At 38.8% G+C, this 22190-nt stretch overlaps 1 long non-coding RNA gene across 1 annotated transcript in view; it reads right to left on the bottom strand.

The window, feature by feature from the left end:
• Positions 1–22190, bottom strand: part of LOC106557902 — a 402448-nt gene that overhangs the window by 97272 nt on the left and 282986 nt on the right. The window contains exon 2 of the long non-coding RNA XR_005355540.1: positions 20273–20368. This is a non-coding gene — a long non-coding RNA (uncharacterized LOC106557902). The remainder of the gene's footprint in view (positions 1–20272; positions 20369–22190) is intronic.

The following is a 22190-nucleotide window of genomic DNA, read 5'->3' as shown; positions in this document are numbered from 1 at the left end:
TGTTTTTCCTACTAGTCCACAAAGTTCATGCCAATAGTGCTCATTTGCTAGCACTTGGCACATAGTAAATGTTCAATCAGCTATTGGTGAATGACTTTGTTGAATTACTACCCATGAAGTGCATATTGAATCAGAGGCAGCTTTGTCATCATCACTCCCCGCGTCCTGAGACCTTGGAGACTCAGACCTGTCAATGGTTCTCTTGGGACATCTGCCCTTTGACTCACTTTTTAAATACTGGTCTCTATATTGTCTTGAACAGACATTCATTTGTCAGTTAATCAGCAAGCTGTTCTGTTGAAATAAGAACATTGCATATCAAAAAAAAAAAAAAAAAGAACACTGCATATCAATACCCTGATTGTGTCACTGACAAAGTTACAGAAATGGAAATTTCCCTTCAGTGTATCATCAGGTTGAGTCTTCTCAAAAGAAACATTTTGTGGGTGTATATGAGAACATGCTGTAAGCAAAATAAAAGTTGGGTTTATTTGATTTTTTTTTTTTTTTTTTAGTTTTTCAAATCTAACTCCCTTGGATTTGTGAGTAATCTTATGCAATTATTAAAATGTGATTCATCCTGAGAATCGATTCCAAATACTTTATCCTTTCAAAGATGGGCTGTTTGTCATGATGAGTGAACAGATTATCAAGCAGTGGTTCAGGGAACCACAGAATTTCCTAGGGGTTGTTGGGAAGTCTACTTATAAAAAACATGTATAATGTATTTTATCAAATCCCGCCCCAACATGGCATACAGAACTTTGGTTCTAGAGACGAAACAAGTTTTCTAAAAATTTAAAAGTTAGAGCACAATGAAAGGAAAGAAAAGGGGCACCTGGGTGACTCAGTCAGTTAAGCATGTTGGTTTCAGCTCAGGTCATGATCTCAGGGTCCTTAAATCAATCATGGAGTCCTTGGGCTCCGCCATCATGAGGGAGTCTGCTTGACATTCTCACCTTCTCCCTCTGCCCCTACCCCTGATCAGACATTCTCTGTTTCTAAAATAAATAAAATCTTAAAAAGAAAGGAAAGAAAAGAAAAGAAAGAAAAGAAAAGAAAAAAGAAAAGAAAAAAAAAGAAAAGTAAAAGAAAAAAGAAACAAGAAAAAAAAAGAAAAGAAAAAATAAACCAAACCAACAAAAAAAGAACCCCCTCCCTACCCTCCCCTCCCCGCCCCCCCTCCCCTCCCCACCCCAAAAAGAACCTCAAGAAAAAGGAAGAAAAGAACCTATTGTTGTGGAAGTGGACTCTCTCACCACTGAATTTTGCCGATTGCCAACTCCAATTCCAATCAGCATCAGAGTAGTTGCTTCAGATAATAGATCACTAAGCAAGTACAGACTTTAATGGTTTCATCCATAACCTTATATCCATCTGAGTATGGAAAGGGTGAAGGTATAGGCCAGGAGAGACAGGAGGCCCCTGACTAGGCTCTGAGGGTATTTCAGGTACGAAGATACTGACACAGAACAAAGACAGAGATCAGGAAAATTTAGACCATCCTTTCCCAATTACTAGGGTTAAAATGTTCTAATAATTCTATTATGAACACAGAAAATAAAAATAACTACAAACACTGATCCGGCATCAGAGGAAAATTTCACTATAAAGATTAGCCAGACTTAGAAATATCTACCTATAGATCATAGATGTCACAGAAACAAAAACTCTCACACAACGTATAAGGATCATGTCTTGTTCCAGACAACTGACCACTGGCAAGTTTCCTGATAAAGTCCTAATACAAGGCCCTCATTGGCAACCTGGTTAGGACTCCTCTCACTCCTGAGAGCTTTTTCAGTGTCCTTGATTAATAAAACTCTATCATTTCACTCACTCTTTTGTCCGCAAGATTCATTCTTCGGCTTCATGACACAAGAAACTTACTCTCCTTTTTCACATCCAGATTCTACTTAGGAGGGAAACAATATCTTATAAAAGAACATGGATCATCAAATCACACTTCCTGAGTCTGAATCCCAGTTTGTCCAGTTAGCAGCTTTGTGACCTTGAGACCAGTTTCTTAACTCTTTACCTCAGTATTCTCAACTATAAAATCATGTGATAATAATAGAAATGAATAGAAATGACCTCATTTTCATATATGTGGAATCATAGAGTATGTAACCTTTTAAGACTTGCTTATTTCATGCAGCATAATACCCTTGAGATACATCCAAGTTGTTGTGTCTATCGGTAGTTCACTTTCTTTAATTACTGAGTCATATGGATGTATCACAGTTGGTCTATCCTCTCACCTGTGAAGGATATGGGGTGTGTTTTAGGTTTGGGGATATTATAAATAAAGCTTCTCTGACCATTTGTGAACAAGTTTTTGTGTCAGCATAAGTTTTAATTGTTCTAAGAGACACAAGTAGGAGGGTAACTGCTAGATCCTATGGTAAATTTAATTTTGTTAAAAACTACCAAGCTGTTTGCTGCAGAGCAGCTGTTATATATTATATTCTCACCAGCAATGTATGAGAGATCCAGTTGCTCTGAATCCTCGCCAAAAGTTGAGATTGTCAGTATTTCTTATTTTAGCCTTTATAATAGGTGTGTGGTGATATCTAATTATGGCTTTAAGTAGCCAATTCCCTAATGGCTAACTATGATGAGCAGCTTACTGGCCATCTGTATATCATCTCTAGTGAAGTTCAAGATTTTTTGCCCATTTCTTAACTGGATTGTCTTTTTGCTATTGAGTTTAGAGAGCTCTTTATATATTCTGACCACAAACGAAATTTAAAATTTCAGATTTGCAAGTATTTCTCCCCATCTGGGAGGTGTCCTTTCATTCTCTTAAAAGGACCTTTCTCAGAACAAAAGTTTTAATTTTCATAAAGTCCAATTAATGGATTCTTCTTTTGTGGACTGTGCTTTTGGTATCACGTCTAAGAACTCTTTGCTAAACCCTAAGTCAAGAAGACTTTCTCCTATATTTTCTTCTAAAAGTTTTATATATGTAAACCCTAAGTCAAGAAGACTTTCTCCTTTATTTTCTTCTATAAGCTTTATACATTTACATGTTAACATTTCATGTTAATTACTATACAAGGTGTGAGCTTTAGGCTGAGGTTCATTTTTTGTGCCAATGGACATTCATTTGTTCTAATGTCATCTGTTGAAAAGACTGCCCTTTCCCTATTGAATCACTTTTGCACCTTTTGGCTATACCTGCATAGTTCTATTTCTAGACTTTATACTGTGTTCCATATCACACTGTGTTTTAATTGTTGAATTCCTTGTCTCTCTCTCTTTCTCCTCCACTGGACTTAAAAGTGATGACTGTGTTTTTCTCAACTCTGTTTCCAGAGCATTTGGCACAATGTCTAGCCTACGGTAAACATACAATGAATAAAAGTTTATTAAATGAATGAAAGAAACTTGGCTCTTTTGGTTTTTAAAAGTGATGAACCCCTAAGTCAGCTTGTATTTTTGAGAGGAAGTAAAAAGCATTTTCAGTGAATAATCTGTTATCCTCTCCAGCATTTTTTCAGCAGCCATCTGTTCACATCACTTAATAGCTTTTTGAATCAATCAAGACATTACTACATTTTGTGTAATATGTGCACAGATGTACTTACTCTAAGGGAACTACAATATGAAATACAGTCCTTACTCCTTAGGACTGGCATCTCACGATATGGCTTAAGAGTAATAGGAAGGACTTCATGGTCAAGCAATACTGGGATGGCTACTTAATAGCCTTGTGACTTTGGGCAGGTTATTTAATTTTTAAAGCCTCAGTTAGTCAATATGTTTAATGGTGATGATAACAGCACATATCTCATAGGGGTGTTGCAAAGATGAAACCTGAATATACAATTAAAGCCTTAGCACAGGGTCCTCCTAGCACTTAGTAAGGAGCTCTTTGAGGAAGACTTGCCCAGACTCTAGCAGAGTGAATTAAGAAAAGTCTCTTTCCATCTTGCAACCTAAGTCAAAATTATACATCTATTTTCAATTCCACTTACAGTCAGTGGTCCCTCTGGTTTCTAGCTACACCACCAAATCTGATATAAGTAAGCACGGGGCATTTTCAAATCAGCAGTAAGTGCATTTTTCAGAATTGCGTCAGTAGAGATAGAAGTATTCATTTAATAAAGAGTGAAAGTTGCTAACTTGGCAGGCCACATTTTGATTACAGAGGACTAGCCATCCCACAAAGTTAAATAAACTTTCTTCTGCTCTCAGGAAACCATTTATGCTTTACAGTAGAAATGACACTTATGTGAATATGATTCTCTTTGCAATCATTAATCGCATCTCTCTAAACATCCCAATGAGCTCGAGTGAATTGTCTAATTATTCTATGCTTTCTGAGAAGACATTACCCCAATTGCTAATTATAAACAAAAACAGAAACATTTGATGCTTTAACACATTTTTCACCCTTCATAAATACCCAATATATTTTATCATTTCTGTATGAACTTACATACTTCTCTTCTGCAGATAGATTGTAATGGGCGAAATGACAGGAAAATAAAATTCTAATGCCCCAAAGCTTTCATTACTATGGGGTCATGGGCCATGGGTAATTTGCAGAGGGCAGCTCTTCATTGGATTCTAAGACAGTTCTCAAGCAGAGATGTCTGTGTTCTGATGGTAGGTCCTCTACTGGGAAGTCCAAAAGCATCTTTAAACATTGGACCTTTCCATTAAGAAAACCCATATCATATCCGATAGTATCTGCTGTGTGACACTTTTGCAAAGACTATCTATTTATAAAACCCACTGGGGTCCACTGTGTCAACTACAGATTCCTTGAAAATATCACCCCAAATAACCCGTGGTTGAAGAAAAGACAATTTTATTGCTTCCTGCAGTAAGGAAGACTACTACCCTGACAGGGTCTTAGCATATTGGAGGGGAGCAGGAAAAGACAAGATTCCTAGGAGCTTTGGAGTCTAGCTTAAGGTGAATTTTTCACTGGCAAGAAGTGAGAGAGAGAGACATTGACTGGGACTGAACAAAGGTCATGACAAAATTGTTAGGATAGGTGGAACAAGGTGAGATTTGGAAGGGAGTCTTAAGGAGTGGCCAGTTATTAGCTGAATCTCACAGAGAGACCTAGTATGGAGAGGGCTACAGAGGTTAGCTGTGTGGCCTATCACATAGAAAAAAATGGATGTTCCATAAATTCTTGAGACAAGTAATAAAGTTATTTTTAACTTTATATTCCCAAGCAAGAATTTCTTGGAATAGCTGTGTCCTATTAATAAAGTGACAGTGAGCTGTGTGATTACAGCTGGTTTTGGTTCTCATGAAAGGGACACACATATGATTAGGTGTGTAAAGACCTCTTGGCCTCCCAATCTCAACATTGACACCTCTGGTTCAGAGATCTGCTCTTTGTTAATTCTTTTCATTGGGTTATGGCATTGATGCCTCCAGGATCTCTCTCTTTAAATAGAATTTCTCTAGAAAGTAGTAGAAAAATGAACTGTTAAAAGTATGAAGAAGTAATCAATAATTATAGATTACTAAATGATTAAATAAATTACCTTATGATTCAGTTATTAATCAAAAGTCATTCCCCTGAAAGGTCCTGAGGAAGAGGTACAGACATAAATTTTCTGAGGGGAGCTGTGTGTTCCCTGAAACTCAGGTCATGGCCTCAGGAGGATGGGCTACTGCTCTGAAGATGCTGTAGGCAGCTGGTATGTGTTAAAGTATGAGCATGGGGAGATACTGAAAAGACTACCTTCTTATCTTGACTCTGGAAGAAAACACTCCATAGCTCCTATTTAGGTTCTCAGAGGACTCTTCTCCAAGAGTTACCTCCTTTCCTCTTATAAAAGCATTTCCTGGGCTTTTCCCACAGTGCTTCCTACAGGATCACATGTGTACTCTGAGTTCATGTACCAGTGGTTTCCACTATGATAGAATTTTGGAACTCAAGTGATACAGAGATCAAATCCAAATATATATATGCATATAAGCCATAAGCCCATTTGTGTAATTCAACTCAAGTTTGCTTTTACTCTGTCTTTTCTAGATCATCGTTTTCCTATTTTATTTCGCTTCTGGTCAAAAGGCTAAATCCTTTATTGCCTTTTCTATGTAGTACTTTTTCTTTTACATCCCACCTATTTTTTCTCTTCATTTCTCTTTTATCTTTCCAATGAAATGAAGATACTTGACAGATTTATTAAATCTATATATTAATTAAACATTATAGATATATAAGTATGTTTCATATATGTAATATAATTATGTGTAATTATATATAATATAAATGTATTATATGTAAATATATAACAAATTTATATATAACTTATATATAATATAAATATGTTATATATAAATATATAACAAATTATATATTCTATAAATACATTATGTGTAAGTATATAAATAAAAATGTTGATGCTTCTTGGTATTTTGCTTCATGAGAAATGTATCCTGAGAAAGGGAAATTAGAAGAAGTTAGAAAGGGCCACATGAGGCCTCTATAAGCCATGTTAGGGGTGCAGGGATTTTGTCTAAAACAGATTCTAAAACAGATTAACTTGGTAATGATAATTTGCATTTTTCAAAGCTACCAGGTAATGAATACATTAAAGGGAGTTGAGAGTGAATATAGGAAAAAAAACTAGAAAACTTTCCAATAGTGGTCAAAGTGACAGAAAATGGTACTCTGGTTTCCAGGGGTGTCAGGGGACATAGAAAGAAGCCAAAGAATTAGAGGTAATTAGTGGATGTTACTAAGACTTGTGATGAGTTGCATTTTGAGCATGAGGGAGAGGAAATGCTAAAATGGATCCTTACCTATCTGACTTACAACACACATGATGGAAGGTATCACCACTCAGATAGGAAGCACTAGAAGGACACTGTCCATTATGGTAGACATTCGCTAGCCACACTTAAACTGATTAAAATTAAACAAAATTTAAAAATCAGTTCTTCATACTAGGCTCATTTCAAGTGCTCATTAGTCAAGTGTAGCCACTCTAGCTACATGTAGCCACTGGCTAAAACATGGACAAATGCAGATGCATTACTAGAGAAATTTCTACTGAGCAACATTGCACTAGAAGAGAACTATGTAATCGTGATGGCCAGGAGCTGTCACTCTGCCTACTTACCCTCTCAAGTTTCTTCCACTTATGATTACACCCAATGCCAAGAAACTCACATGTTTAATCTTCAGCCAAAGGGCACCAGCTCTCTTTGCTGTTATTTTTCCTTAATGCTTTGCCTAAAACGCAGTGTAAGGGTGCTGAATGGTCTCATCCATAGGAAATGTAATCAGCACACATTAACTGAGGGGAAGGAAAGCAGATCATCACAATGGGCTCTTGGTTCCCATACTGAAATGCCTTACCTTAGTCTGAGTGTTCCCAAAGTAAAAAGAATTTTGTGAAGATCATTTATTCTGGAGGTGATACCAAGAAGCACAAGGAGGGAGTGGGAAAGAGAGAGAGGAAATAGTAGAATAAAAGTGGGTTATTAGTGGGCAATGGGGTCCACACCCACAGTGAGACTCTGGGAGAATGTGAAAAATACAGCTCCAGATCCTCCTCCCAAGAGATGAGAAAGCTGGGATACTCATCCAACAACTCCAATTTCCTATTGATTGAGGGTTGCTCTGGATGTATTAAATCTCCAGTCCTCCTAGCCTCCTGCAGTACTGCAGAACATACCTTTGGATATAAAGAAAGTGGTCAGAGAGACAAAGGAAGTCTCAGCATATGTAGGAATCTTCTGCTGGTGACTTTTGGGGTCAGTGAGACTATGTCGATGGTACCAACAGCATCTGATCTTCTACTTCATCCTTTTCCAGGCTCAGAAAGCATTTCCACTAGCATTTCCTTCAGTGATCTGAAGGGAGTCTTATCCCACAATCCACATAAGCAGGAAGAACACACACCCAAAAGTTTCCCCCAGCTACAGGTAGAAATGGAGGGACAATCATAAATTCAGTTTTAGACATATTAGTTTTAGTTTGTCCTTGAGTCATTGAAGTGGAGATGCCATGTACACGGCTGAGTACACAAGAATGGAGCTCAGATGAAAGGGGGAAAATAGGCATCTATACGTCATTTACACGTAGGTATATACAAAGCCATGGAATTGGATGCTACTGCCAAGGGAAAAAATATGGTAGTAGGAGGAGATCTAGGCTTGAGCTTTGAGTCATTACTCAAATCAATGTCTAGGTGGAGGAAGCTGAGCCTAAGAAGAGGAGAAGAGGCGGAGCAGGAGCTCCAAGATGGGAAGGAAAACAACCAGGGCAGTAAGAGGCCTATGAAGCCAGGGAAGAGGGTCCCAAGTTCTCCATAGACTTAAACCAACAAAAGAACAGCACAGCAAAACCTGTAATACGCGGACGGCACTTTGCTATGGGAGATGATCAGAAGTAGTTTACTTATTTTACTTGAAATCTCCTAAAGGAGGGGTTGAGGGCTGTGTAATTTTCTTTGTTCACAGACTACAATGGTGCATATAAACCAGAGTCCAATTCAATATCAGGATGCTTTTTATATTTATGCAAATTGGGAATTGACAGAGTAATTGCAGAAAATTACTCCTTTTTTCCTAAAGAAAACTAAGAATTGTAGCACCAAGTGATTTATCCAATCTCTGTACATAGTGTTCTCTGAATTTATTTCCACAAACACTTTGAATATAATAACTTAAACTTTACTGTCTCATTGCAAATTTGAGTTAAAGAATAATGATAGCAACAGTATGGCAGAGAAAATTATTATAGAAGTTTCTCTGGTGTTTACAACAGAAAAAATATCAGGGGTGCCTGGCTGGCTCGGTTGATTAAGCATGCAATTCTTGATCTCAGGGTTGTAAGTTCAAGTCCCACATTGGGTATAGAGACTACTTAAAACCTTTTAGAATGAAATCTTGCTATTTGCAATGATGTGGATGGAACTAGAGGGTATTATGCTCAATGAAATAAGTCAATCAGAGACAAATATCATATGATATCACTCATATATGGAATTTAAGAAACAAAACAGATGAACATTGGAAAAATAGGAAAAAGGAAAAAAAGGAAAAATAAAATAAGATGAAAACAGACAGGGAGGCAAACCATAAGAGATCCTTAACTATAGGAAAAAAACAGAGTTTCTGGAGGGGGGTGGGTGAGGGAAGAGGTAACTGAGTGACAGGCATTAAGGGGGGCATGTGATGGAATGAGCACCAGGTATTATATGCCACTGATGAATAACTAAATTCTACCTCTGAAACCAATAATACCCTATATGTTAATTGATTGATTTTAAATTAAAAAAAATTTTTAAATAAAATCTTTAAAAAAATTAGATCAAGTCTGAGTCAGAGAAAACAAATTACATACGATCAACTAAATCCAATAAATACTAGGACAGCATAACTCCCAGATATCATAAAACATACAATTCTAGGCACACACAGGAGGAAGTTCTGAGAGGTTTGCCAAATCAATTAGAAACAAAGCTTTGGGATGCCTGAGTGGCTCAGCAGTTGAGCATCTGCCTTTGGCTCAAGGCGTGATCCCAGGATCTGGGATCCAGTCCCGCATCGGGCTCCTTGTGAGGACCCTGCTTCTCCCTCTGCCTGTGTCTCTGCCTCTGAATGTGTGTGTGTGTGTGTGTGTGTGTGTGTGTGTGTGTGTGTGTGTCTCATGAATAAATAAATAAAATCTTGGAAAAAAAAAGAAACAAAAGATTTCTGTATTTTGAGGGTAAAAAAAAATCTATCATGAGACCTGTAATGGAATGTTCTAGTCAATTACTTTGTGCTGTGTGGATCTGAGTTAGAACTCTTCTGGCCAAAGCCCTCCTTTAGATAAGTGTTTTAGAGAGACAGAGACAGAGACAAAGAGAGAGAGAGAGAGAGAGAGACCAATGTACTAAATAACAAGTAACACATACAGTTCCACCAGAGTTTTAATAATATAAAGTCATAGACAGGTAAGCAAATGAATGAAACACACCCAAGAAGGGAAACTAGAAACAAAAAACACAAATATAATGCATATGACAATACATGATTCCTTACTTCGTGAGAAGACTTCTAGCTATAGACACTAATACATAGTCCAGAATAAGGGGGATGGACTTTAGAGTAGCTTCTCACACTCAGTGTGCATATGAATCAACCGTGGAACTCTTTAAAAATGCAGAATCTGATATAGTGGGCCTGAGATTCTCATGTTTAATAAACTTAGGTGTTACTAATGTTGCTGGTCTTGGGGTCATATTTGAGTAACAGGGTTGGGACAAAACCTAAAAGTGGTAGTTTTATCCCAACAAGAATAAAAGGCTGAGTGAGTAGCTGAGATAAAAATGGAGGAGAAAACTCAAGGCCAACCATAGTGGGAGGAGAAAAAGGAAGATCACCAAATGTAGATGGCCAGAGGCAGGAGGGTGAATATAAGCACAAGCAGCCGGGTTCTCATGGAGGGCACATCATCTCCTTAGGGGAGGGTGAGAAGATCCCAAAGAGCAACCTAGAACATGAGCCAACTCTAGAAGCTCAACTGTATAAATAATAGACCTGAAAGGCTCAAATGAGGCAAGACGAGCAAGCAAGTATAATTAGCCATTACATAGACAACAGCCGAAGCTTTAAAAAATGTAGACTGAGGCAAAGAATCTTTGAGACGTTGTCTGTTTGGTGTTTATATAAATTTACAGAAATAAATCAAGGTTTCCCAGCTCACTGGAATAGATGCAGGGCATTGTACCAATAGACAATCACTAGTAGCAAAGTAAAGGAAACCCACCCCTTGGCTTAGTCCAGCAAAAGATGTCCCTTGGCCTAGGTTAGGGGCCTTTTGTAATACTGGTAACAATTCAATCCTCCTTTTTTATTCTTAAAGATTTTATTTATTTATTTGATACAGAGAGAGAGAGAGAGACAGAGAGAGAAAGAGAGAGCACAAGCTGGGGCGGGAGGCAGCAGGTAAAGGGAGAGAGAGAAAGAGAAGCAGAATCCCTGTGGAGCACAGAGCCCAACACACATGGGGCTCCAGCCCAGGACCCTGGGATCATGACCTAAGCCAAAACACAGATGCTTAACTGACTGAGCCACCTAGGCACCTCCATTTCAATCCTCTTTTATCTAGCAGGGCTAAGGCGAAGTGTCCACCAGTGTTATCAAAAAAAAGCAGGGGCTGGAAGGCTTTTCCATACCATAAAGTACAATTCCATTTCTTTGTATTCTCTGTGATACATTCAAATTCAGTGTGCTCAAACACAGTTGAATGGGCCTGCAGGAGAAATGACTTTCCCTATTTGTTTAAAATTCACCCTATTGGGATCCCTGGGTGGCTCAGTGGTTTAGTGCCTGCCTTCGGTGCAGGTCATGATTCTGGGGTCCTGGGATCAAGTCCCATGTCAGGCTCCCTGCATGGAGCCTGCTTCTCCTTCTGCCTATTTCTCTGCCTCTCTCTCTCTCTCTCTCTGTGCCTCTCATGAATAAATAAATAAAATCTTTAAAAAAAGAAAAAACCCTCTGTACTTTCACTAAAGCTTAGGGAAAGAATAAACCAAAGGTCAGGGATCCCTGGGTGGCGCAGTGGTTTGGCGCCTGCCTTTGGCCCAGGGCTGATCCTGGAGACTCAGGATCGAATCCCACGTCAGGCTCCCGGTGCATGGAGCCTGCTTCTCCCTCTGTCTGTGTCTCTGTCTCTCTCTCTCTGTGTGTGACTATCATAAATAAATAAAAATTTAAAAAAATTAACAGGAGCTCTTTAAAAATAAATAAATAAATAAACCAAAGGTCAGTCTCCTTGGATCCATTTGCTAGGAGTCCCATTGGCCTTATACCCCTAGGCTTGAGGTAAACTTTTGGAATATGGCTGCATATGCATCCATAAAATGTTCATTGTAGCTTTTAATGCTTTCATACTTTATATAAATGGCATTAAATATCTTCATAAAATAGTGCTGACTAGAAACACTGAAACGGTATGAGTGAAACCTATAGATTTACCATTTATGTAAATTCAAAATACATGCCCACTCTATCAAGCATTGCCCTTGCTTAGATGCTCAGGCTGATGGACCTTCCACCATTTAGAATCATCAATGGTTACAGCAGTAGGGAGAAAGAAGTATGGTGAATCACACCCTGGCTCTCAAAGGCTTCCTCTCAGAAATGACACACACTAATTACACTGAGGTCTCATTGCCAAAACAAGTCACAGAGCCATGCCCAATCCCAAGGGAGCCAAGAAATGTGATCCTACCTGAAAGGAAGGAAACCAAAATACAAGCAAAGAGTCCTAATAACAACTACACACAAAATTTCAATTAAATTTTATAATACTTACAAATAAAATGATGAACATCAAGCACATTAAAATGGTTGCCTATAGAATTGAGAGGGATGAGGATGGAAGCGGTAATGAGGTAATGAGCCCCCACACCACAGGGCCCGATCTCACAGCCCTGAGATCACAACCAGCCACATACCCTGATAATCATAGTTTTAATGGGTTGTTATGATTTCAACTAATCACGGCCAGAGAGGAACTCAAACCCAGGTCTTCTGACTCCATGTCCATATCCCTTAAGTCCCTAGGTCTCAGGGCTTCATATTTTTAGCAGTAAAAAAAATTTATTTAAATGATAATAGCTTCCAATCTACACGAGGATTTGAACAGGAGGCACCAATGTTTCTAAATTAGCATTTATTTATTTCATTTGGTATTTTAATCAAGAGCACACCATCACCTAAAATAAAGCTCATTTTATTCCTCCTTGATAAGCAGCATTAGTAGCATTTTGGAAAAAGCTAGGAGTTGAGAGTCAAGTGAACCTGAATTAAAATCCTGGCCTTGTCATATACCAACTTTACAACTTTTGACAAGTAATTTAATCCCTGTAAACATCAGTACCCTCATTTGTAAAGCAGGGATAATACTACCTAACTAAAGGGGCCATCATGAAAATTAAACAAGAAGAGGACATATCACAGAGCCTGGCACATTTAACATTTCACTTTAGTGGCTTTTTGCCCCAATTTTTACAGATGATTTACACTGAATTGATAACCTGTGTTTTCTGCTGCAGCCTACCTGCTAGTCCCTGATACTTCCTCTATTTTGCTCACACTGCTACTAGTGAAAGGTTAACCTTACCCCTTACCCAGGAAATTCACCACAAATACAATAAGCCAAAGTGAAAATGGGTCATGGAGGCCTTTAGATTGATGTTTTCAGTTCTGTATCTCTACAAAAAGGACTGTAGTACATAAATGTACCCTTGAAAAACATCCTGTGATGTTGCCTAAATTTGAGAAAAAAAATCAAAAGATAGGAAAATAAACTTTAAAGCCACTAAATTTTGGGTTAATTTGTCTGTCAGTGTTCCATGCCAGCCAGCCAGCCTAATGAATGAAGCTTTCTTCCTGCTTGCAAGAAAATGACCTAATGTAACCACCAGTATATTCTAAGAGATCAAAGAAAGCTTTAAGAAAAATATAGTTTAAAAATACATATAGTCTAAAATGATTGTTTTTCATTAGAGTTTTATTATATATTTATACATCTCCAAATGACATATTGGTACATTCCATGTGATTTTGAAATCTAAGCTAACATAAATGCTGTCATATTGTATACATTTTTTCTGCGCTTGCCCTTCATTCAACAGTGCATCTTTGAGAATCAGTCATGCTGATGTGTGAACCCAATAGTTCCCTCTTTTTCACTACTGTATGATTTCTACTTACAAATACACCACAACTTAGTTATCTAGGCTCCACCTTCAGAACAGTGGTCCCTCCTAACTAAGAGACAGAATATAGGCGGGGGAGAGGGCCAGAGTGAGGGGATATAAACATTTGCCATTTCTGGGTTGAGGGGAAGTTTATTTTGGTATTCTTCGTTTTATATGATTTATTTTCTTTTGTATTGATAAAATATTTTATAATTTCAAAAATTGAAAATGGGAATGGGAAGAGGATGTTGCTTTTTAATTTTTTTTCTAATCTGACCCAAATACATGGCCATTTCATCAAAGACAAAGCTTCACTATATACTGGCATGAATGTCACTGGGTGGTTTTTTTTTTAATTGCTTCTTTTTTAAGGATTGATTTATTTATTTTACAGAGAGAGCACTGCGAGTAGAGAGAAGAGCAGAGGGAGAGAATCTTCAAGCAGACTTCCTGCTGAGCACGGAGCCTGACGTGGGGCTCAATCCCATGACTCATGAGATTATGACCTGAACTGTAACCAAGAGTCAGACACTTAACCAACTGAGCCACCCAGGTGCCCCTTAATTGTTTCTTCTTAAAGAGTGACCCAAAGTATACGGTGTTGGTTTCCTTAGCTTTCTTTTCCTATGTCATTCCAATCAAATGAGAACCACATGTGAAAATCATCTGCAAGGCACTGGCATCTGAAGACTGTTCTATTTACCCCAATAAATTTTCAACCTGTTTATATATAGCAAGCTGAGGCACTGAATGGCTACAAACTCATTTACCAATAAATATCATTGATTTAAAACTAGGTACCAAATAGTGATATAGAGAAGACAGACAAAACATTCATAAAACATTCCCACAGACACAAAGCTACATACCAAAATAAGAGACAGTTGACACAACAGGAGATAAATGACTGGTACAGATGGAAGGGACAGATTTCATTCATTCACTTAACCATTACATATTTATCAAGTACTTACTATGTGCCAACCATCGAGCTAGGGGGCTGAGCTTATAAATGTAAATTTGATACAGGCTCTGCCCTCAACAAGCTTACAATGTAACGCTTATACTACAAGAGTGCTTTGCAAGTATTTCCACTATAAAGCTCATTGCATGAATTTTGAACAGCCTGTTTTGTCTCGGGGCAGTTGCTTCCTCCAAATAGGATTTGTACCTTACTGCCCAGAACCTAGCATAGTAGCTGGTGTAGAAAAGGCCTTAAATTTTTATCAAGCAAATCACAAATGAAACCTGCATTGCACTAGAAATCTATAACTCACAGTTACTTTTCCTTTTTTTTCTTCCTGGCAAGATGCCTCATTTTTAGATTTTGCCTTCAGAGCCTAAATATCTTCAAATCACAGAGCTCACCGTTCCCCCGCCCCCCACCATTACTCCCTAATGCTTTCATCCTATCACTACACACACACACACACACACACACTGAAAAGAATTTTAAAATTCCAATCATGACCATTTAGAGCCATTAATGAGAAACTGTAGTTTAACAATGGAATCTCAGAAAACATTCCAGGGAATTATTTGCTTCACTGTCTCACTCTAAATACAGCATACTGTCCCAGCATTCTTGCACACAGAGATTTGAGAGAGCTAACAGTCTACATCTTTGCTCATTGCACAAATCAACTTGGATAGGCCAGTAGACAGACAACCTTTGTACAGTCAAGAGGTCAAAAAAATTAGCAAGACAGACAGCCTCCTAGAGGAAGCAAAGCAGAGGCAAAGGTTTTGAGAATCAGGCCAGAATGGAGCACCCTGGGACAAAAGAGAGTAACAAGATGGAAAAACTGAGTGTGTGAGTGTGCTGCTTTATTAAAGAATATGGCAGAGAGAAAAGAGATCAGCATAAAACCTTGGATTCTAATGGTTTGGGATCTTATGAAATATGGAGAAGGAATGGGAAGGGGAGGAGTTTGATGCACAGGGAAAAGTGTCCCTGTATTTATTTCAGATTTTCTATTGCCTGCATATATCTTGATTTATAGATCCTCATCAGCAGGGTCAGTCCTGAGCTGGAAGACAGATCAATATACCCTGGATATAAAGACCAGCTGTTTATCATTACTCTTCAGAGAAGTTGATCATCTGAAAATTCCAAACAATTTAGCATCCTCTGTAGTCAGAGAACTCAGAAAAAATGTCTCAACTTCAAGTTTCCAATCTCTGTCGGTCAAAACCTCAGACTTCATTCTGTAATAAATTATTTTAGTATAACAAAATTTGATTTATATTAGTCTTTCTCATTTTGAGTTGTCTGCGAATTTGGATATAATTATCTAGGAACGTAATTTAGCATAAATATTCCTGAACAATAAGCAAATGATTTATCATGTCTCTGTTTATAGACCATTCCCAACCCAACTGTAGTACAGACTCGAGCCAGAAACCATTTCTTCTACCCGGCTCTAACTATATGCATTTGGGGGTCAGGCTGAGAAAACAATGGGTGTCTAAGAAATATGTTCTGTTTGATATTTAAAGAACAAATTCTATGTTCTCCTCAGGCCAAGAAGGATATTTTAAAACACTGCTTGCTCTAGGTACAAGAGATACTTTTTAAAATCTTATCTTTCCTTATTTAATCCAAGAAAGACTCCTCAAAATCTCAAGTGTGTACGTCATGGACTGAAGCTTTGCCCTCAGTTCAATGATAGGCTATCGTCTCTTGGCCTTCAAATGGCCATGTCTACATTACCTCCCAAACAGATAACTGAATCAAACTTGTAGGAGTTGTTACATGAAATGGGAAAATTCCTGTTTGGTACAACGGCTTCACTGTACTCTCTCCATTTCTACTTCCACAAGTGACTTAAATACAGCTCTCAAAGTCCACATGCCTCATGAGCTTCTTTGGTCAGTCCAATCTCTGTTATCTCCTTATTAATCACACACATAGGAAGTGAAGTCCTCAGGCATGCCAGGCCCTGAGCAAAGGTGTTACAGTTGTTCTCATTATGGAACTAGAGAGGACAACCAGACCATTTCAAAGCAACAAGATGAGGGTGATGTTAGGAGAAAGCACAATGGGTGCCCTTAGAAGACACTGCCTCTGTGGGAGGGAAGCGGATGCTGACAAGAGAGGGCTGTCACAAATCCCTGTCATTGATCACTTGTGGTGCCAACAGTGTCCTTGAAAATATTTCAATACTTATTCTGGGTTCAGAAGCAAGTGCTAAAATCAGCTTCAGAAGTCACAGGTAGAAGAAGCTGGCCATGGCTTTGGTCTGGAACATGATAACTATAGCACAACACTTTTCTTCCATTATCAATAAGCTACACAAGTGCACAATCACAAAACAGTCTATAAATCTGATGTTCTAATGTTTCTACTTGATAATCCATGTGGAATCCAATTCTAATTCAGTGTGAGTCCTTTGTTCTCTTCCTCCTCAATCATAAATCAAAGCATTGATGGCCTCAACACTGACCTAAGTGACAGAAAGGGTCTCTAAAAAAATCTTTATTTATACACAAATCCCTTCATTTACTATTTTAAAGGAGGCCTTTTCTTCCCCTGAATGAATAAAGGTCCTTGTGAGATTGAAATCTCCTTTGTCTAATGAATTACAGAGAGATGAACCTTGAAATAGGGATGTGTCATAGATCACCTGAACAGTAGCATTAAAGAGAAAGGTTAATTTTTAAAAGGAATGTGTGGAATCAAAAAGAGAAGAGAGAGAGAGAGAGAGAGAGGGAAGATGATTTGTGATTTTCCAGGCAGACAGGAGATATTTCTCAGAGAAAAAGGCATGGAGTTAGTAATCAAAACTTGTATTTTAACTTTCAAGAGTTTCTATTGACACTCTCTTCTACTCAGTCTCAAATATTTCTAATTAACCTCAAGTCAATACTAAAGTTCGACTGCACATACATTGGTTTCCACGCCTCTAGACAAGCATCCCTGGGAAGAATCTACAGTTGTAGTTGAGTCAAAGACAAAGACAATATGAGGCAAGGACACTTTAGCACTGCTTGACTAAAATCAACCAAATCTAAGATAATAACTTTAATATTTAATATTCCCACTGCCAGCAGAATTGTTCACTCTTTGGCTAATGGGAGGAATATCCCTGGTTCCAAGGGATCAGATGTAAAGTCTGACCAACGCTGACCCTAAAATCATTTTACCAACTTACAAACCCTAAAAAGAAAATGGAATTCATAAATTTTCACTGACAGGGGTATAATACAATGCTTTTCATTTTCTACAGTAAAACTGCAAATTTAAAAATGTAGGGAGATGCCAGTTCACCTTTCTGTAGGTTGCTTCTCCGTTGGAGCACAGATCTCACTGAACATATTTGTTCTACATCTACTTAGGTGTTTCAAGCTTGAGGAGACCATTTAAAAATCATCTCTCAGGATTCCTGGGTGGCTCAGCAGTTGAGCATCTGCCTTTGGCTTGGGGCGTGATCCCAGGGTCCTGTGATCCCTGCATGGGGCCTGCTTCTCCCTCTGCCTATGTCTCTGCTTCTCTCTCTCTCTGTGTCTCTCATGAGTAAATAAATAAAATCATTAAAAAAAATCATCTCTCACATGTTTTGTCAACATCCTCTGAGGTGCTTTTTATTCAGTTAACAATTGTTTCTCCCGCAGGATGGTCACTGAGGGGAGACAGCTATGGGTGTTTGCAGCAGAACACAACCTGCCGTAACTTTAGCCATCATGGATGGTTTTCTCTCATGATGAGTATCTGCAGTGACACTTTACAACTTACATTTGACTCAGGGTTACAGCTATTCAATCAACTCCCAGAAAGTCCCAGGCTTCCTACCTGAATTTTGCCAACCTCAAAAATGTTCTATTTCCCTCCACTTTAGCCTTTCCTAGAAAATATACACAAAGGGGCATTACACACAAGATTCTATCGGGGTCATTTCTAATTAAGTTGTGTTTGCAACCCTTCACCTGAGCATTCTCCAATAGACTAGGAAAGCCACCACCTTCGCTGTCATCCCCCTTCCCTAATGATTCTGGTGAAATTCGAGATCAAAATTGAACTATGTTTTACCCTGGTATGAATCTTTAGTCTAACATGAGTGTTGACAGATGTTTTAGAAATGCGTCCTTCAACTCCTTAGGAAACCCCTTTCTCCTGAGTTCTCACTGACAGGTTAAAACCAAGCAGTATTCTTTGTCTCTTTTTGATTTGGGCAACTCAAAGTTGGGAAAAGTATAATAACTTTTTTTCCCAATAACCGTTCTGTTGGTGCAGAACAAGGATAATTCATCTTCATCACTCCACAAAACACCCTATTTTTGAACAGCCCACTCTATGATTATGCAGGAAACAAGCAGCAAGGGAAGGTAGAGATGTTCTTAGGAAAAACTGTCACTTCTACTTCAAAAGCATGCAGTGGGAGAGTGCTTGTGAAAGAAAAAAAGATACCTGGTCTGAAAAGAAGCAAACATTATCTATCATGCTAAGGCTTTATTTATCATCCTGCTAGAGCAGACAAAAAATAAAATAAAATAAAATCAATGCTATTGTCTCAACTAGAGGGGGGAAAAACTCTTAAAGATGCTGATGGAAGAAAAAAGCCCTCTGCATTCTTCCGTTTACCACCAAAAGCCTCTGAAACATCAGTCTGCTGAAAGCTAAAGGATAAAGGCAAGATACAGGAATAACTCAAATGATGCCTCCTGCCACCGGAGTCAGTCACTTGGGATGAGAGTGAAGTGAGAGATTAAAAAAAATAGATTAATTGAACAGCACTAGATCATCTCAGCTGCAGAAATACTGGAACATGGAAATGCAGAGGTGCTTTGAGTCAAAAAGGAGAGATCATTTCAGGTGAAACAAAGGGGTTATCAGTTGGGAGTAGTACTGTCTGTTTCATGATACGTGGCCAAAAAAATCATGATTACAGTCAAAGCCAGATTCAGAAAAACTGATCATGTGAACTTCTCACGGTGCTGGGAGGAGTATACTGTGCCATGTGCCGATCCCGTAACTCGCTCAGTAGACACGATGAGCTGCATGAAAGCAGATCAGAGGGCCGTGCGCCAGGCACCGTGGCAGGCAATGCAAATGCTAAGATGTGTAGGAGAAAGACACAAGCACGGTGAGCCAGCCACTGGGGGAGGGCATTGAAAGGCCAGCCAGCCTTGTGGGATGATCCTGAAGCATCTCCTAATGCATGAGGGGTTCCTAAAAGTTAATGTCTATGAGGCTCACATGAGTATCCTGCTAAAGGAATCTTATTCAGACCATTCTGACAAGATCCCCATGATGTGGATGTTACTGTCTTTGGGCTACACTCTGAGTAGCGGGCCCCAAATGACACTTGATTTCAGCTCTTTCTGCAGCAAGAGCAGGATGGGAGAAATGGAGCAAGTATTTATCTGACTGCACTGCAGTGAGAACAGAGGTCTCCCTGGCCTGCAATTCTGTGCAATTCTGTGCACACCGAAGATGGTGAGGGGCCGCTCTCCATCTCCTCTGAAGCATAAGGGAATCTACTGAATTGGCAGCAGCACAAAAAAAGCATTTTCATGATGAGGAGCCCCTTGACTGGAAATCTTGCTAATGGTGAAGGTGAGTTTTAAGGCAGATCATAAAACGTCCTTACCTAGATTCTACGGTGGAAAAGTATAGAGATTTTTCATCTGTCCTGAAGACTGGAATGATGACTTGGCTTTTCAAAGACTCAGTCCACCGTGGTAGTCTGTGAAAAAAAAAAAAAAAAAGCATGTAAAAGTGACTTTCAATATTTGTTCACTGCATTTCTGTGACAACCTTTGGTTACATTGTGTTGGGAGCTAACTGGTATACCTAACCAACATCCTTCCTGTCAAGATTTATGCCACAGAGAAAATAATCAGATTATGGTATCTTGACCAAAGGACCAAAGAAGAACTAGGTGTGAGAATCAGCCTTCTTAAGAGATGTGTTTATTTGAATGTTTATTTAAAGCCTAAAAGAAAAGAAAAAGTCAAAGGAAATCCTTAGGCTTTTTACCCTCACAATTTACAAAGTGAAGAGAATGCAAATCTATTCCTCTCTGCAATAGGACCTCAGTTGTCATCCCATCAGGTCTCATCACCCCATATATCAAACTTTCACATTCTAACAGTCCTTGCTTCTCAACTTAAAAAGGAGCAAGCTTATTATGGTTCTTCCTTAACAGAAACAATTTTCTACCATGTCTCCAGATCCTGCTCCAGGATTGCTACATCTCTCCCTTCTCAGCTATCTGTACCGGTATCTGAATTTTCTTCCCACTTATTCTTATTTCTTAATACATTTTTAAAAAGTAGCAGAACACCACTTTTCACATGAAATCTAATGTGGAACCCTAAGACAAAAAATAAACACAAGCACACTTTCCGGGTTGAAAGAGGGGCATGGGGAGCACAGACCCCCCCAACCCAGTCTCCCACTTCCACTTGTCTAGGCAGTGCTTACACAGCCTCTAAAGACCTCAGGCTCTGAAAACCATCTGCTTACCTCACTCCCTGAGCTGCCTCTCAAGACCCCAGGTTCTGCAAAGGGTCTGATCCCACCTCTCCCTCTCTCTAGTCCAAGGAAATAGTTAAGAACCCCCCAGATTTCTTAGTCGATAGGCACCTGCTGGTATGTCTTACCTGATTCTCTAAAGAATTTGAGAGTACAGACAAGTAAGGAGCTATTTACGATTCCCACATATTTCATTCTCTCTCCTCAATGCCTTTGCACATTCTGTTTCCTCTGTGCTAATCCTCTCTTGGCTTTTCATCTCGCCTAGAATAAAAGCCCGGTTGGTTTTCAATACTGCAAAGCATCTACTCGATGTGCAAGCCATCTCCCTCTATCCTTAATGCCCCCTGCTCTCCCTATCCTCTAGCCCCACCACAGGCTTTGAATGGCACATGGGCTATAAGGAAATGCCTTCTCTAGCTGCACTACTTTTCTAAGAGTTTGTTTTCTTATTAGATATATATCTATTGGTTTTCATCATATGCTTTTCCGAAAGTATGGATCTAGAAGGAATTGCCTAATGGACTCACTGAAAGTTTGCTTTCTCATTTAAAACTAAGAGTTTTATTTTTATTTATTTTTTTAAAGATTTTATTTATTTATTTGACAGAGAGATAGAGAGAGCCAGAGAGCACAAGCAGAGGGGATGGCAGAGGGAGAAGGAGAAGCAGGCTCCCCATTGAGCAGGAAGCCCTACTCTGGACTTGATCCCAGGATCTTGAGATCACAACCTGAGCAGAAGGCAGACACCCGACTGACTGAGCCCCCGAGGAGCCCCTGAAAAGTTAGAATACAATTTTATTTGGAATTAAATTTTGAGACAACCGCGGATCTCTGTCTAGACTAGAAATGGTCTCAGTGTAGCAAATCCTCCAAATTTAGTTATGTCCTACTGCAATAGGAAAGAAATTAAAATCAACAAGGATTTGTCAAGTACTTCTAAGAGTTATATGGGAGATAGAAGAGAAGAGTACAGTGTTCTTTCCTAACTAAAATTGATTATGCTAATGGTTGGCAATGCAAATTGATAT

This window comes from Canis lupus, chromosome 2 (assembly GCF_011100685.1).
Source record: "Canis lupus familiaris isolate Mischka breed German Shepherd chromosome 2, alternate assembly UU_Cfam_GSD_1.0, whole genome shotgun sequence".
NCBI classification, from domain to species: Eukaryota; Metazoa; Chordata; class Mammalia; order Carnivora; family Canidae; genus Canis; species Canis lupus.
This window is presented reverse-complemented; position numbering and strand designations above follow the sequence as displayed.